The sequence below is a fragment of the Hemiscyllium ocellatum genome, chromosome 43, assembly GCF_020745735.1.
Source record: "Hemiscyllium ocellatum isolate sHemOce1 chromosome 43, sHemOce1.pat.X.cur, whole genome shotgun sequence".
NCBI classification, from domain to species: Eukaryota; Metazoa; Chordata; class Chondrichthyes; order Orectolobiformes; family Hemiscylliidae; genus Hemiscyllium; species Hemiscyllium ocellatum.
Genome location: NC_083443.1, coordinates 32,115,890 through 32,131,312, shown reverse-complemented (window position 1 = coordinate 32,131,312; position 15,423 = coordinate 32,115,890).

Below are 15,423 nucleotides of genomic sequence, written 5' to 3'. Positions count from 1 at the left end.
AGCTGCATTCAACAGCAATCACCAACCTACCTGTGTCTGCAGCTTCCCCTAACACTGCAGCAGCATCTTCCAGTGCAATCATGGACTGTACACGACAGGCAAATGTCAAGCAAGCGTTTAGGGTAATAGTCAGAGTGATTGGCTGTACAAGATTGTAAAGAGGCAAGATCGTGCTGGCAGACAATGCTTGAAGCTAAACTACTTCCAAATCAACCAAGCTGGTAATTTCAGACTGGCAAAGGGACTGGGCAGAGAGATGAGGAGAATATTTTCCGGCAGTGATCCGTGATCCAGAGCGTGCAACGGTGGGATCAGCTTCGACAGGGACTTACAAGAGAGAAATGGATAAACACTTGTGAAGAGACATTGGTAAAGGGATGGGGGAAGAGCAGAGGGAATGGGATTAACTGGGCAGCTCGTTCAAAAAGCTAGTACAGGAATGACGGACTGAATTTCCCCACTCATTCTGTGAATCTATGATATTGCCCATCAGCCACCAGGAGCAGAAGTGACTGAAGAAATATTAACTTTTTACCCTGTCCATAAATATTTAAATTATAACTAGTGTGTCATGGTGTAAGGCAGAGCGCAGGAAGCATTCGTCCCCTCAGTTGATCAACTCAGTTTGTGAGTGTCCAAATCTCCTCCACTCAGTTTGTCTAATTCCTCATTGAAGGAATAAAACAAAAGACTTGCATTCGAATAGCGTCTTTGTGGCTTCACGACAGCTCAAAGCGCCTTACAGGCAGTAAATTTGAAATGCAGTTCCCATGATCATGTACAGCAGACCAACCAAATAGTAATGTAACAGCGGTCTCAGACGATCCATAATTAATGGTGAATAGCCATTGACCAAATTACCAGGAAGAACTCAAATTAAAACAAAATACTGCAAGTGCTGGAAATCTTAAATAAAGACAGGAAGTGCTGGAGACCCTCAGCAAGTCTGGCAAATAGAGAAAGAAACATAATTAACATTCTGAGTTGGATATGACTCCCCTTCAGAGCTTCAATGGAGTCCTGAGGGGTTGCTGCATTGTTGGAGGTGACGCCAAGAGGAGGAAATGCTAAATTGAGGCTCCTTCCTCTCTCCTCAGTCTGTACCCAAAGTGGTAACTTGGTTTCTCTCTCCATAAAGGCCGCTGAGTTTCTCCAGCATTTTCTTTTTTACACCAGGAAGGTATCATCAGTTCTCCTTTGAAATCCTGCTATGGGACGTTTTAACATCTATTTGGGAGAGGAGGAAGACTCAGTTCAGCATCTGCGCCATTTGGAGTCACTGCCAACATAACAGCATTTCCTCAGGCCGCACTGAGATGGCCAGGCGAGATGTTGTGCTGCGGTCTTGGGTCGGGAGTGGGTGGGACTGGAATCTTCTGACGTAAACCGAGCGTGTTAGCCACTGAGCTGTGGCTGATTGCTTTCGCATTACACTGCCTGGCTGGTTCAATTTATTTGCTTGGCGCCACTGTAGGCTGCAGTGCCAGTCTCTGGGGAGCGACCGGTTTACTCAGTGGACATGACCTCACACCAATTCCCCCCGCCTCGTTCTTTGATTTCCTCAGAGTTGGCAAAATTACTGGCAAGCTCTTCGGTCTCTCTCTCTCTCTCTCTCTGGAGATTGAAGCCAGATCCAGTTCAAACTGATGCTGATTGAGTTATGTATCTGCTGGTGGGGGAACATGGAGACATTGAGAGCCCCCATTTCTTTGGGCTGGAGGTGGTCAGTAGGCTGGAGCAGCAACAATACAACAAGTTGCCAACATGAATTGATTGCTACCACCCATCTGCTGTTTCTGAATCTTGCTGGAAAGTCCAACGTGTTGTTCTTGGCATCTGGGTGTTGGTTCTGTCATGGGCATCTTTCGCCAACTTCTGCAGATGCGATGATTTAGAGTGGTGTGAGTCATATTAGATTTTTCCTTCAAAGAGATGTTTCCTCTGTTGATTTAGCTTAGCTCAAGGACTGGTGGAAAGCAGGGCCTAGTGATTTATTGCCCTTATGTAAGGGTGAGATGAAGCTTGGCCAAGAGAGAAAGGCGTTAGTTTTTGTTTGGGAATGTGCTGTTCTTGTGCCTGAATCCTATTTTCATCAGTTCGGGAATGCAAGACTGAAGATTGCAGAATCACAGAAACTGGCCATTTGGCCCATCGTGCCTACACCAGCTCAGAAAAGAGCAGCATTAGGTAGTGCTGATCTCTCATAGCCTTTCACATTATTTCTATCCAAATAATCATTCAATGTCCCTTTTCAAGGGCTCAACTGAACTTGCCTTCACCACATTTCCAGGCAGAACATTCCAGAGCTGAAAATGTGTTGCTGGTTAAAGCGCAGCAGGTCAGGCAGCATCCAAGGAACAGGAAATTCGACGTTTCGGGCAAAAGCCCTTCATCAGGAATGAACATTCTAGATCCAAACTACCTGTTGAATGAAGATATTTTCCTCACTTCACTCTCGTTTCCTTTGTAGCTCACTTTAACTCTACGTCCCCTTACTCTTGCTTGTTTAATGAGCTTCTTCCTCTCTGTTTGATCCATCCTCCTCATGGTTTTGACAGTCTTCACTAGATCCCCTCTAGGCCTTCATCTCCCCGAGGAGAACAGTCCCAAAGTCTTCAATTGATTCTCATCACTGAAGTTCCTCATGCCTGAAACCTGCCTTGTAAACCGCTCCTTCACCTTCTCTCCAATGTGTTCATGTCTTTCGTATAAAGTGCCACCCAGAACTGTGCACAGTATTCCAGCTGAGGCCTAACAAGAGCCTTATACAAGTTCGACATCACTTCCTTACTCTCGTACTCTTAGCCGATAATAAAAAAGCTGAGGGTCTTGTATGTTTACCGACTGCACTCTTTACCTGTCCTAACATTTTCAAAGATCTGTGCATATATACACCCAGGTACCTCTGCCCCTGTGTTTCCCAAAAGAATTGTATCCCCAACTTATATTGTCTTTTAACCTTCTTTGTACTAAAATGCACAATCACAAAGATCTCTGTATTAATACTCATCTGCCACCTTAGAATCCCTACAGTGTGACCATGCAGCCCATCAAGTCCACACTGACTTTCTGAAGGGCATCCCAGCATTTCCCATGGCTAATCCACCTTGACATGCACATCTTTGGACCTTGGGAGGAAACCGGAACATCCAAAGGAAACCTACACAGACACAGAGAGAATGTGCAAACACCACACAGTTGCCTGAGGCTGGGATTGAACCTGGGTCCCTGGTGCTGTGAGACAGCAGTGCCCAACTGCTGAGCTGCCATGCTGCCAATTGACTGCCGAAGATAATCTCATGGGATACCTCCTTAAGCAGAACAAACTTTGAAACTGACTTGTTTTAGCTGTGGCGCAACGTTGGCTTGGAGATGCATGGATTCAAGACTCCAAATGTCTGACCCCAAAATCTCGACTGACACTGAAAGAACGCAGCATTGTCAGACTGATGGTGAGGAGAAAGGGCTCAGGCAGAAAGACAGCCATGAAAACTCACCCACACACGGAACCAAAGTTTTCTGTCAAACATTGTTTTCTGTCCATGAAGTGAAACAGCCATCCAAAAACCTGCTCATTTAGATTGGCTGTGACAGCATTCTTTGACCTGCAGATCTGTCCAATGTTTGAGAGAACATTGTGCAGTTGAGATGGACAATCCACAGCTAAAAGCTCAGATAAGGGCTGTGAGACTGTGAGCTTTGCTGTTTGGCTTCACAGCTTAAGGATGTACTCATCGCTATTCTGAGAAACTGGTCAAAACGTATTTCCATTGGGAAAAATAAACTCCTTGTTTTCCTTTCGGAGCAGTTTCCTGGAAGCTGCTGTGAGAGTTGTATATTAAGCAGAATGTTTTTTTTAATCCCCTGCAGATGGTGTGATTGGTGCTTCACTACTATAAGAATGAGAAGCAATTCATGTCATTTTACTGTAAATAGAGTTACACAGAATCTAAAGCCCAGAATAAAACACCATTCAGTTCAACAGTTTCACATTAGTATTTGTGGTAATTGAGCCACTTCCCTTTGTCACCTCTCAATATGTCCTATATTTTCTCCTCTGTTTATCATGGTTAGTCAACTTAAAATTCTCAGTCTTGTATACAAACCCCTCCATGCTTTTTCCCTCCCTATCTCTGTAATCTCCTCCCGTCCAACCAACCTCCGAGATCCCTGCATTGCTCCAATTTTGGCCTTGCTACCACCTTCGTTTTCTTCATGGTCTGTCCCTAATTATCCTTGAACTGAATGGCTTGCTTGGTCAGTTCAGAGGGCATTATCCAAGCTGCTGTAGGTCTGGAGTCACATGTCGGACAGACCAGGTAAGGACGGCAGTTTTTGTAGACCTATGATATTACAACTATGCCACCAACTCCTTCTTTTTAACAAGTAAATGTGTCCTAATGTTTCCTTTCAAAACAGTGTCAAATATTACCTTAAAATACTTCTATGAAATACCATGAGATGTTCAGATTCTTTGTGTTAAAGGTGTTAAAGGTGCTACATAACTTCAAATTATTGTTTTACCTAGCTTCCTCTTAAATGCATCTAAGCTTTTCACTGTAACCACTCTTTGTGGTTGTGAGTTCCCTATTCTCACCTCTCTTTGGAGGAAGAAGTTTCTTCTGAATTCCTGTTGCATTTGTTAATCATCGTTTTACATTAATGGCCCTTAACTCTGATCTCACTGTTGAATGGAAACATCCTCTTTACTTCAACTCTTACAAACTCTTCCAATAATTTGAAAACAGGGACATTATTAGTTTTATCCTTTCTAGGGAGAGACCATGCAATGTGTCAACATTTTCAGAACCTCTGAGTTCTGGTATAGTTTAGGGAATTGATTTTACACCTTCTCCAGTACTTCCTGATTCAACCGAGACTGGAGGAGTGCACTGTCACTCTAATCTCACTACTCTGTGGGTCATAACATAAGGTAAAATACTTTTACCAAGATGAACAATTAACAAACTTCTTTCTATCAGATTTGAAACAATAAGACTTAAATAACTTGGTTTCTTTTAAAGCATAATTATTAATTTATCATCAAAACAAACTTATTGATCAGAGATGGTTATGATATACAATCAATAATGCACAAAGACAAGTGTCTCTAAATATACCCCATAGCACACACGCAAAAAACATTTGCTCTTTATGAAAAGAGATAAAAAGAACAGATTTTTCCGCAGAGATTAGCTTTCTTAAAAGAAACACTTCGGCAAAAATGATTACTCTTGAAGGTAAAAGGATAAAGTTTAGGATGTTCGGAGTCTGATGCTCTGTGTGTGTTCAGGTCAATGATCGTGTTCAACTGAAGAGTTCTCTGAAGACTTGCAGACACAGCTTGCTCAGCAAATATCATTTTAAGATGTCCTTGCAATTATTCCTTGAAAGTAAATATTTTACATTCTGAACTGATTTACAGGTTTTTTTTTCAGAATTAGGAATGTGATCAGCTGGGCAGCTTGTTCATAGCAAACGTTCCTCTAACTCAGGTTATTCTTAGTAGGTTTCTGTTGTGGTTCTGTTCGCCGAGCTGGAAGGTTTTGCTGCAAATGTTTCGTTCCCTGGCTAGGGAACATCATCAGTGCTATTGGAGCCTCCTGTGAAGCGCTGCTTTGATGTTTCTTCCGGTATTTATAGTGGTTTGTTCTTAGTAGGTTTCTCTTCTACCAAACCAGATCAAATAGGTATATTTCCATCCAGTTCAAGAAATCCTCAGCAGAGTCTATAGCAAAACCAGCAGTTTTCACCAGCTGTATGATTCTTAGAAAGCTTTGTTAAAAAGAATCTCCAATGCCCACAGCCAATTTTCAATGACCTCTTTTAAGGAAATCGAGGTATGATAACAAAATGTGAAATAAATCCCTCTTCCACCATCCTTTAAGATCTCAGTCCTCCAAGCAATATTAAACATAAAACATATTTGTGACAGTCCATGTCCTTTTTTATTCTGATTGTGATTTATGTACAAAACCTTTTGATGAATAAGATGAAATGTTTAGATGAGCTACTGTCAGAAATTGCAGATTGTTTCCAATGGCTCAAAGGTTTTGCAAAGTGAATTTATTTTGTGGGGAGAAATGAAAGGGTCAGCCACAAAAATAACAACTTGCATTTACGAAGCACCTTTAACTGTAGTAAAATGTGTTTCATGGGAATCTTGCTGCAAATGTGTTGCTGGTCAAAGCACAGCAGGCCAGGCAGCATCTCAGGAATAGAGAATTCGACGTTTCGAGCATAAGCCCTTCATCAGGAATAAGAGAGAGAGAGCCAAGCAGGCTAAGATAAAAGGTAGGGAGGAGGGACTAGGGGGAGGGGCGATGGAGGTGGGATAGGTGGAAGGAGGTCAAGGTGAGGGTGATAGGCCGGAGTGGGGTGGGGGCGGAGAGGTCAGGAAGAGGATTGCAGGTTAGGAGGGCGGTGCTGAGTTGAGGGAACCGACTGAGACAAGGTGGGGGGAGGGGAAATGAGGAAACTGGAGAAATCTGAATTCATACCTTGTGGTTGGAGGGTTCCCAGGCGGAAGATGAGGCGCTCCTCCTCCTTCATGGGAATCTTATCAAACATAATTTGAAGAGCCACATAAGGAGATATTAGGATAGATAGGTTTTAAGAGGGATCTTTAAGGAGAAGGAGAGAGTTGGAAGGTAATTCTAGACCATGGGGTCAAGATAACATAAATCTTGGTTTCAAATCTTGGTGGAGTGATTAAAATTGGAGGTGACACAAGAAGGCTGAAAAGGATGCATTGACAGCTACAGAGGGGTGAGATCACAGAGGAATTTTGAAAACCTGGCTGAGAATTCCAAAATCGAGGCAATGTTGGACTGGGAGCCAACCGACAGTGACTTCCTACTGGCCAGAGATAAGATTGTTATGGACCAGGCCAGACCCCCCTCAAAACATTTCCATAAAGTAGCCCAGATCCTAACTTTGCCAGTTGTTTTAAGCACGTGTAACGCAGATATTCCTGGAGTGATGCTGCTGGTCAAATCATATGGTTTTAAACAAAACAGAATTTATTACCGAATGCAACACAAACGAACGAGAACAGAAGACCAAATAACTTAACCTATTTGGAAACCCAACAGATTATCCCAACTTAATGGTACGGTTCCAAATACTTACAATAATCTTCCTTGGCACAAAGGGAAAATCAAACTCAGAGTCTTACAGGAGAGATGTCAGAGAGAGAGAGGAAGGATCAGCATGCAGCTTCCTTCATTGGGTCCAGCAGCTTCCAAACTGCCTGACTGCTTTCAGTGTATAGCCAGACCAGAGAAGAATTGAGCTGGGAGAACTGGCCACTCCCCTTTCCTTGTACATGTGTTTTATTTTTAATTTAAAAGCCTTTTTCCTGAGGCATTATCTGTTAGTTATAATTAGATTGGCCCTAAAACTCTTCAACCTAGACTTTCTGGAGTGTGTGTCTTTTACAACCTCTCTGAAAAATAATCCAAGGACAACATGACCTTGTTAAAGGAGCAGCATCATCACAAGAATCGATGTGAATTTTGGGTCTCATCAGCCTGGTAAGCTGTTTTCTCCATTCCCCTGTCTGTGTTAGTTTATCTGCTGGGTTCAAACTTGTGCCTTTCTTGAGGAAGGTTGTTACCACTAGGCTGAGCTGACACGACCAAGTAAGTTATTGGGCCATAGACAAATTGTTACATACAATTTTCCATTCTCTTTAATTAGAAAGTGTTATTACTAAACTAGAGGTTGCTCGGCTGTTAATTTTTATGTAGCTGCAGTCTGCACAAATTACAGGAAAGCATAATGTAATTATACTGAAGTCATTTTATACAACACACTTTCACTTAATGTTTTCAGTAGTCCTGTTTGAACACTATTTAAAAAGATAGTCACTAAATAGCTGCAGTCACTCGTGCAATATTAACTCCATTACACCGACTGTCTGAAGAATGTAATTTAATGTTTGTGTCTAATTACTTGCCCCTCCTGTGCCTGCAATTGGGGAGCTTTCTATTATTCTTGAACCTTCAGGCTAGTCCTGGTGTCTTTCCTGTGAAAATGCCTCTAATGTATAGGGACAGCACAGATTCCTGGGTTAATGACACAAGGAGCAAAAATTACATTTTTATATTGGAGACCGCAGGGAATGAGCTCCAAGCCTATTTCAACATCTGCATTGCCCCATGAGAATTCCCTGGTTGTGTGAAAGGAACGGTAAAATCCTGGACTGAGAAAAAAAACATAGTAACTCTCTTGATTTTCAATAAATGCAATTCAGTGAGAACTAGCTAGTGGGTTGGTTAGCTCAGTTAGCTCAATGCTTTGCAATACACTGACGTGCCTAGCAGCATGGGTTCAACTCCTGCACTGCCTGAGGTTACCAGGAAGGACACTCCTTTGTGACCTTTACCCGAAGTGTGGTGGCTGCCAGGTTAAACTCACTGCCAGTTGGGTCTGTCTGTGACAAACGAGCAGCCCTTTGGTCTGGTAGGAGGTCATCAGCTCTCATCCAGCCACCATAGAGACTTAGGATTTATTGAAGAATAAAACATGTCCTGTTCAGCAAGGAGACCTGCACAAATTTTGACTCTCAGAACTAAATCTGACCCTGATCTAAGAACCCAATGCAACTGAGAGTACAATGGGTTGGACATCAACAAGGTGGTTACTTGGTTTTTTTCATCTCCCGGGAGAAACCTTGGATTGAGCAGGAATTTACATCAGATCACAATTATAAGTGTTTTGGGAAATATGGACATTAAAGTGTCTAGCTTGATGGGTTTTGGTGATGGGAAGGATCAAATACAACACATATGGTCAGGTGGATAGATCAGTGGTCCTTGCCTAAACAGTGACATTTCTGTTCTATCTTAGGACCATAGAACTACCTCACTGAGTGAGATGTCTGAGTACTCTGAAGAACTTTGAGTTGATTTGGTGGAATTCTAAGAAACTGCAAGAGTGGCTGAGGCACTCGCTTCGTCTCGTGTCACGTCTGAAAGTTGTGAATGTTATGATGTTGCTGTTGGCTGTTCCCAAGTAGCATTGCAAACCCTTGACGATATTCAACATCTCCTGTCAGGCTGAGACATGATGTTGAGTTGCACGTGACAAGATTTGCTTTAGACACCAGTAGCCTAGAATATTCAAAAATCTTCATTGATTTATATTCTTTCTGTCTTTTGTAAGTAAACTTGCTACTGAACTAAGTGAGCCCATGATTAAGTCACGAAAGACTGACAATACTTCTGGCATTTGTCATCTTCGATACATTTCTTCAGAGCTTTCCCAAGGAACATTAGTCTCCATTCCTTTCTGCTTCAGTGAGCAAGGCCATGTGAGCAGAGTTTGTTTTTCATTTCAAGCTGCTTTGTTGCTCGTCTGGTCTGATTGCTTCAGATGTTACTGCCCTCTACCTGGCTTTGAAGTCCACAGTATTTCTTTGCAGGAATGAAAATGGGAAAAGATTATCTGGTTGTTTTATATCTGCCTCTGCAGGCGCTGATAAAAAAAAGACTGGTTGATTCACCTTCCAAATAATTTTCTTTCAAGTTTTAGAAATTGGAGGTTATCGTCAATGTGTGAATATCTAAACTGTAATAAGCCTGGAAGTACCAAAGCTTTTTGCATCAGACAGATAGACGAGACTTTCACTACGATTATGGATTCAGGTTCTGATTCAAACACTGTCAAAGTTTCAGCTTCTGTGCAGATTAAACAGGACGATGGTGCAAAGGACGGGAGTGAGGAATAAAAGTTTTAGTTTAATGAAATATTTAAATACAGTGAGCTTGTCTCCAAAATGACCAGTTCACCTCTGTTCCCTGTCAATCGACTGTAACTCTTGACCTGGGCTCATTTATCTTTATTTGGCTTAGTTTCTATTGTACCCCTAGTTTAATAAACAATCCAAACAGAAACCAATTTTTGGTTTTAAAAATATTGTGTAATTTTGATTATAAATGAGGGTAATCAATTACAACAAGTTTCCACAACCTTTTATGTCGATCTATCTGATCATCTACTCAAGGTCATCCCTCGCCATTGCTATGGTGCAGTGTTTAAATTGCACCATGGCAGATGATAGGCTTTAAATTCATTTACTTTATAATCATTTAGAAATGAAAACTAGTCTCAAGTAATTACAACCATCAAACTCTTGCCAATTGTCACAAAAATCCATCTGGTCACTCATGTCATAATCATAAACATTGTGGGAGCAGGTCTTTTGGCCCATGAGTCTATAATGATTCTCTGAAGAGTATCCTACCCAGATACATCCCCTTTCCTGCATTTCCCATGGCCAATCCACCCTAAACTGCATATCTTTGGACTGTGGGGAAAAAACGGGAGCACCCAGAGGAAACCCACACAGACACAGGGTCAGTGTACTAAATCCACGCAGACAGTCATAGAGTCATGGATTCCTGGCACTGTGAGGTAGCAGTGCCAATCATTGAGCCACCATGCTGCCTCACGTCCTTCAGGGAAGGCAATATGCCACCCTTACCGAGTCTGATCTACATATTCCTCCAGACCAACAATTTGGTTGACTCTTAACTGCCCTCTGAAATGACCCAGCAAGCTACTGAGTTCCAGGGTAAATAGAGGTGGGTACTAAATGCCAGTGACACCTACATCCCATGAAAAACTAAAGGGAAGAAGAGGGGCCACCATCATTCGTGTCCCCTCCCACTATCTTAGACACCCAAAACCTACATCACATCAACATTGAAATGGTAGCTTTACTACCCTACTCAGAACATGGTCACAGCAGGAGAATCCCAGGAGGAATCTAGGAACATTGTAGGATGTCCTCAAAGAACCCAGCAGGGAGCAAACATTTCTGTTAATTGCTGGGGGTTCCACGATACATATCCAACTGGGCAACTGAACATCTCCATGGTGACACTGTTTGGAGTTGCTTCCCTTGGGCTGTCATGGAGTGGCTTCAAGTGCTGCCACTAGACATGGGCTCCATCTGGTCTCTAATCTGACACCCCTACGCTCGACAAGTAGGAAGCCTTCATCAGCAATGCCAGCCTTCTCATTTTCTCAAAGCCTTGGAAACTCCCACAAGAACATAATTGAAATCTGATCCAACAAGCAGCCACTTCTGTCATAGCCCTGTCTCAGCAAGTGACTTTGTGATGTTGCTTTGCTACTTTTGGAGTAGAATATTACCTTTTCAGAGAGAGAGAAAGGCAGACTGAAACCTAATTGTGGGAATGTGTTTCCAATATTGTCTTCTGATCAATGAAATCAACTACTAATTTGACTGCAAGAAAGTGCCTTTGTTTAGAGAAGGAAAAACACAAGACACAGTTTTGATAATAATGTGCCAGCACTTTCAGAAAGTTATATCACACAATGAGGATACTCAGGTCTTGATTTGAAAAGTTTTGTGTAAAGTCTAGGTGAGTGTCACCTAATTCTAAGGCACGTAATCCGGACTAACACTCGGGAAGATGGGAAGGAATGATGCTTTAAGACAGGCAGATTTTGTTTTATTTGTGTTGATTGATAAGTCCATCTAACAGTTCGGGTGTCGGGCTATTTGGACTGAGTTTGGAGGAATGCACTAATCTCACAACTCGAATAGTTACAGCATCAATTTAAATGTATTACCCAGTTATTAGAATTGGCTAATTATTTACTTTATCTATATTAGTTTTAGCATAAAAAAGATTTACCAATCAACTTTTGTTAACAAACAATAAAATTGGTGATTTATTGTGAAAACAAGACTGATTGAAAGGATGAAAAGTTGCACAGTTGCTTTCCTAGATCCTAAATCAGGACACCAAGCATTTGGAGATAATGACAAATGCTGTGGAGAAGGGACCTGAAACTTTTGATCTTTTGCACAGCCTTTTCTCCTCAAAGTCAAATATTCAACACCAACTTGAATTTTTATTGTAGTAGAATATGCCAGGGCATTTCTCAAGAGCATTATCAATCAGAGTCGACTCTGAGCTACATTAAAAAAAATTTTGGACAGATGAGCAGAACTTTGATCCAAGGGCTGAGTGTTTGAGCAGCGTCTCTAAGGAAGGATGTACTGGTGTTGGAGGGGATCCAGAGACGTTTATGAGAATGAGCCCAGGAATGAAGGCTTGTCACATGAGGAGCGGTTGAGGACTCTTATTCTGTACTCAATGCAGTTTAGAAGGATTACGGCATCTCATTGAAATTTACAGAATACTGAGACATTTAGATAGCGTGGAAGTGGAGAAGATGTTTTTACTAGTAGGAGAGACTGGGACCCAAGGGCACAGCCTCAGAGTGAAGGGATGCCTCTTTAGAACTGAGATGGGGAGGAATTTCTTCAGCCAGAGGGTGAATTAATCTATGGAACTCATTGCCGCAGAGGGCTGTGGAAACCAAGAGATTGAGTGTACTCAAGATAGGTTCTTGATTAATAAGGGGATCAAAGGTTATGGGGAGAAGGGAGGAGAATGGGGTCAGAAAACGTAACAGCCATGATCAAATGTGGAGCAGACTCAATGGGCCGAATAGCCTAATTCTACACTTATATCTCATCGTCATATCGTCTTACAGGAAGAGAGAGGTGGGGAGATGATTTGAGGGAACTCCTGAGTTTCAATCCAAGCAGCCAATAATGGAGCAATTAAAACTGAGGATGTTCATGATGCCAGAAATTGAGGAGTGCAGAAATGCTGCAGGGTTGTGGGAGCGACAGAGGTTACAGACAAAAAGAGGGATGAGGAAGGACAGAGATAGGATTTGAAAAATCCTTGCTGAGAATTATTTTTAGGTCCTTGATTTAATGCTTCCTTATTATCCATATTTTCAAAGTGACTCAATGTAAAAGATAGTGAGCTGATATGCTCAGGGATGATGTGAGCTTTGGCACATATTTTGCTTCCAAATGGATTGAAGTTGTTTCAAGTCCCACAACGGAGAGGAATGCAAAATCCTGCCACCCACTCCAATGTATTTCTGAAGTAGTGCTGCAGTTGTTCAATTAAAATGTTAAAGCAAGCTGCCTCTGTCCTCCCAGATGGATTACACTATTTGGAAGGAAATTGGGGATCTAGGGAGTTATTCCCAGTGCCCTGCATAATACTTAACTGTCAACGCACATCGCAAAAACAGATTAGCTGGTCATTATCATGTGGTGGTTTTTAGGAACTTGCTGTGTGCCAATTGGTTGACATTTATTCTACATTACACAGTGAGTGCACTTCAAAGATACTTCATTGACTATAGAGCACCTCAGGACATCCTGAGATAGCAATATAGAAAGACAATTTGCTGTGGGTGATTTAGATACAGGAAGAATGTCTGGATTTACCCAGGCACTGGAAAGGACTGATTAAATACCAGAGCTCTGCAAGCTCTGCTATCTTCATTTAGGATGACACATTTGGCAAGAATTTGTCCATTAGTTTGCAAATACATTGTATAATGATGCCAGTTCCATCACAATGCCTCATTGCTTGTGCCATTAAACTCTCCTCACCTTCTGACAGGAAAATGATTTGTCATTTTTCATGAAGACAATCCTTCTAAAATTTGGCTCAGTTTCATCAAACAGTTTCAGAGAAAATGTTGCATCCTGCTCTGTACAGTTGGGCACAGAAAAGTCTGATTAAAGCCTCCTGACAAGGGAGGTGGGATTTTCATCAACTCCTCGATATGTGCGATGCAGAGTCACCTCGAATTAAGATATAATGGATACTAATTTAGCAGCTTTCCTTACAAAGAGTCTCAGGGATGTTTGGGGTGAGGGCTTGGTAGTGGCGTTCTTGTGGAGCAGTGGTAGTGTCTCTACTTCTGAGCCAGGAGTCCTGCATTCAAGTCCAACATGCTCCAGAGACTTGGAATCACATCTCTGAACTGATTGATGCAAAAATATCTACAAGGATGGAAGGAGTGGCAATAGCCACTCTTAGGCAAAATGTGATTCCTAACTCATCACTTGTGCTTACTGCCCCTCCCATTCGATCACCTAGATTTTCACCTCCAGCCTTAATCACTCTTCATCCCTTCTTAACTCTTCTCCAATGAACTACTTGCTCAGAGTTTCTACTCTCCCAGACCTCCTGTGCTGTCTATCTGGCTGGCATGGTGGCTCAGTGGTTAGCACTGCTGCCTCACAGCACCAGGGACCTGCGTTCAATCCCAGCCTTGGGTGACTGCCTGTGTGGAGTTTGCATGTTTTCCTCCCACAATCCAAAAGAAGTACAAGTCAGGTGAATTGGCCATGCTAAATTGCCCAGAGTGGTTAGGTGCATTAGTCAGGGGTAAATGCAGGGTAGGGGAATGGGTCTGGGTGGGTTAGTCTTTGGATGGTCAGTGTGGACTTGTTGGGCTGAAGGGTCTGTTTCTGTGCTATGGGGAATCTAATCTCTCTCCCTCTGTCCTGATGAGTGAAATACTTAACTAAGTTCATTCTGTGGGAGTAGGATAGATCCTGCACAACTTGCCAAGTAAAAGTTCAACCCAAACTAGCTAAAAGACTCACCAACCTAGAGTTGTCGATGCAACCTAGTGATTAGTGGATCCTGCAGGCAACACCACGTGAAATATGACACTAATTTTAAGATTACACCAGATTCTAATATTGTTGATCAATGTCACTTAAATCTGTATAGTCTATTCGCTCTGATACCTTTATCCATGCTCGTATTTAAGCTGTTCCTCTCACCTTACGTCATCTCACATTCTCGGCACATCCTTCTATCCTTTAGCTCCCTGTGTCATTTCTCCATCAGAATAAGGAGAAGTTCCCTTTCCAAGTGACCTCCTGAAACTCCCTTATTGGGTGAGAATGTATGAGATAAATGCAGAGTGAAAGATAATCTGGGAACTGTGCTAATGAGTCTTGTAGGATTGTCCCTCGTGTGAAGTTTATCTAATTTTGTATTCCCTTTGAAGCTGTCTAAAGGCAGTAAAACCATCCCCCTGATTCCCAGGGCAATTTCAAGCAGCCATTTCCATCTTCCCTGGAAGTTCCTCTCATTACTCTGTCTTTTCTGAAATGGCAGGTCAGCAACAGGAGATGCCTGGGAGGTGGGGGAAGGGGTGGTGAAGTGGGGAGATGGGAAGGGAAGGGAAGACTCAATGAGGATGTGTCTTTCTCTCCATACCCTTTGATCTTTATAGCCCTAAGAACTATATATAACTCCTTGACAACATTCAATGGTTTGGCTTCAACCACTTTCTGTGACAGAGAATTCCACAGTCTCCCCACTATCTGGGTGAAGACATTTTTCTACAACTCAGTCCTAAATAGCATACCCTGTATTCTTAGACTGTGAGCCCTAGCTCCGGTCTCCCTGGTCATCCAGAATATGTTTCCTGTCTTTATGCTGTCCAGCCCTGTTAGAATATTACATGTCTCACCAGAGTCGTGGGTCAGTTTGAAAGGTCACTGCCCAGGTCACTAAAGTCGGGGAGTGGCTATGGGTGAGTTTT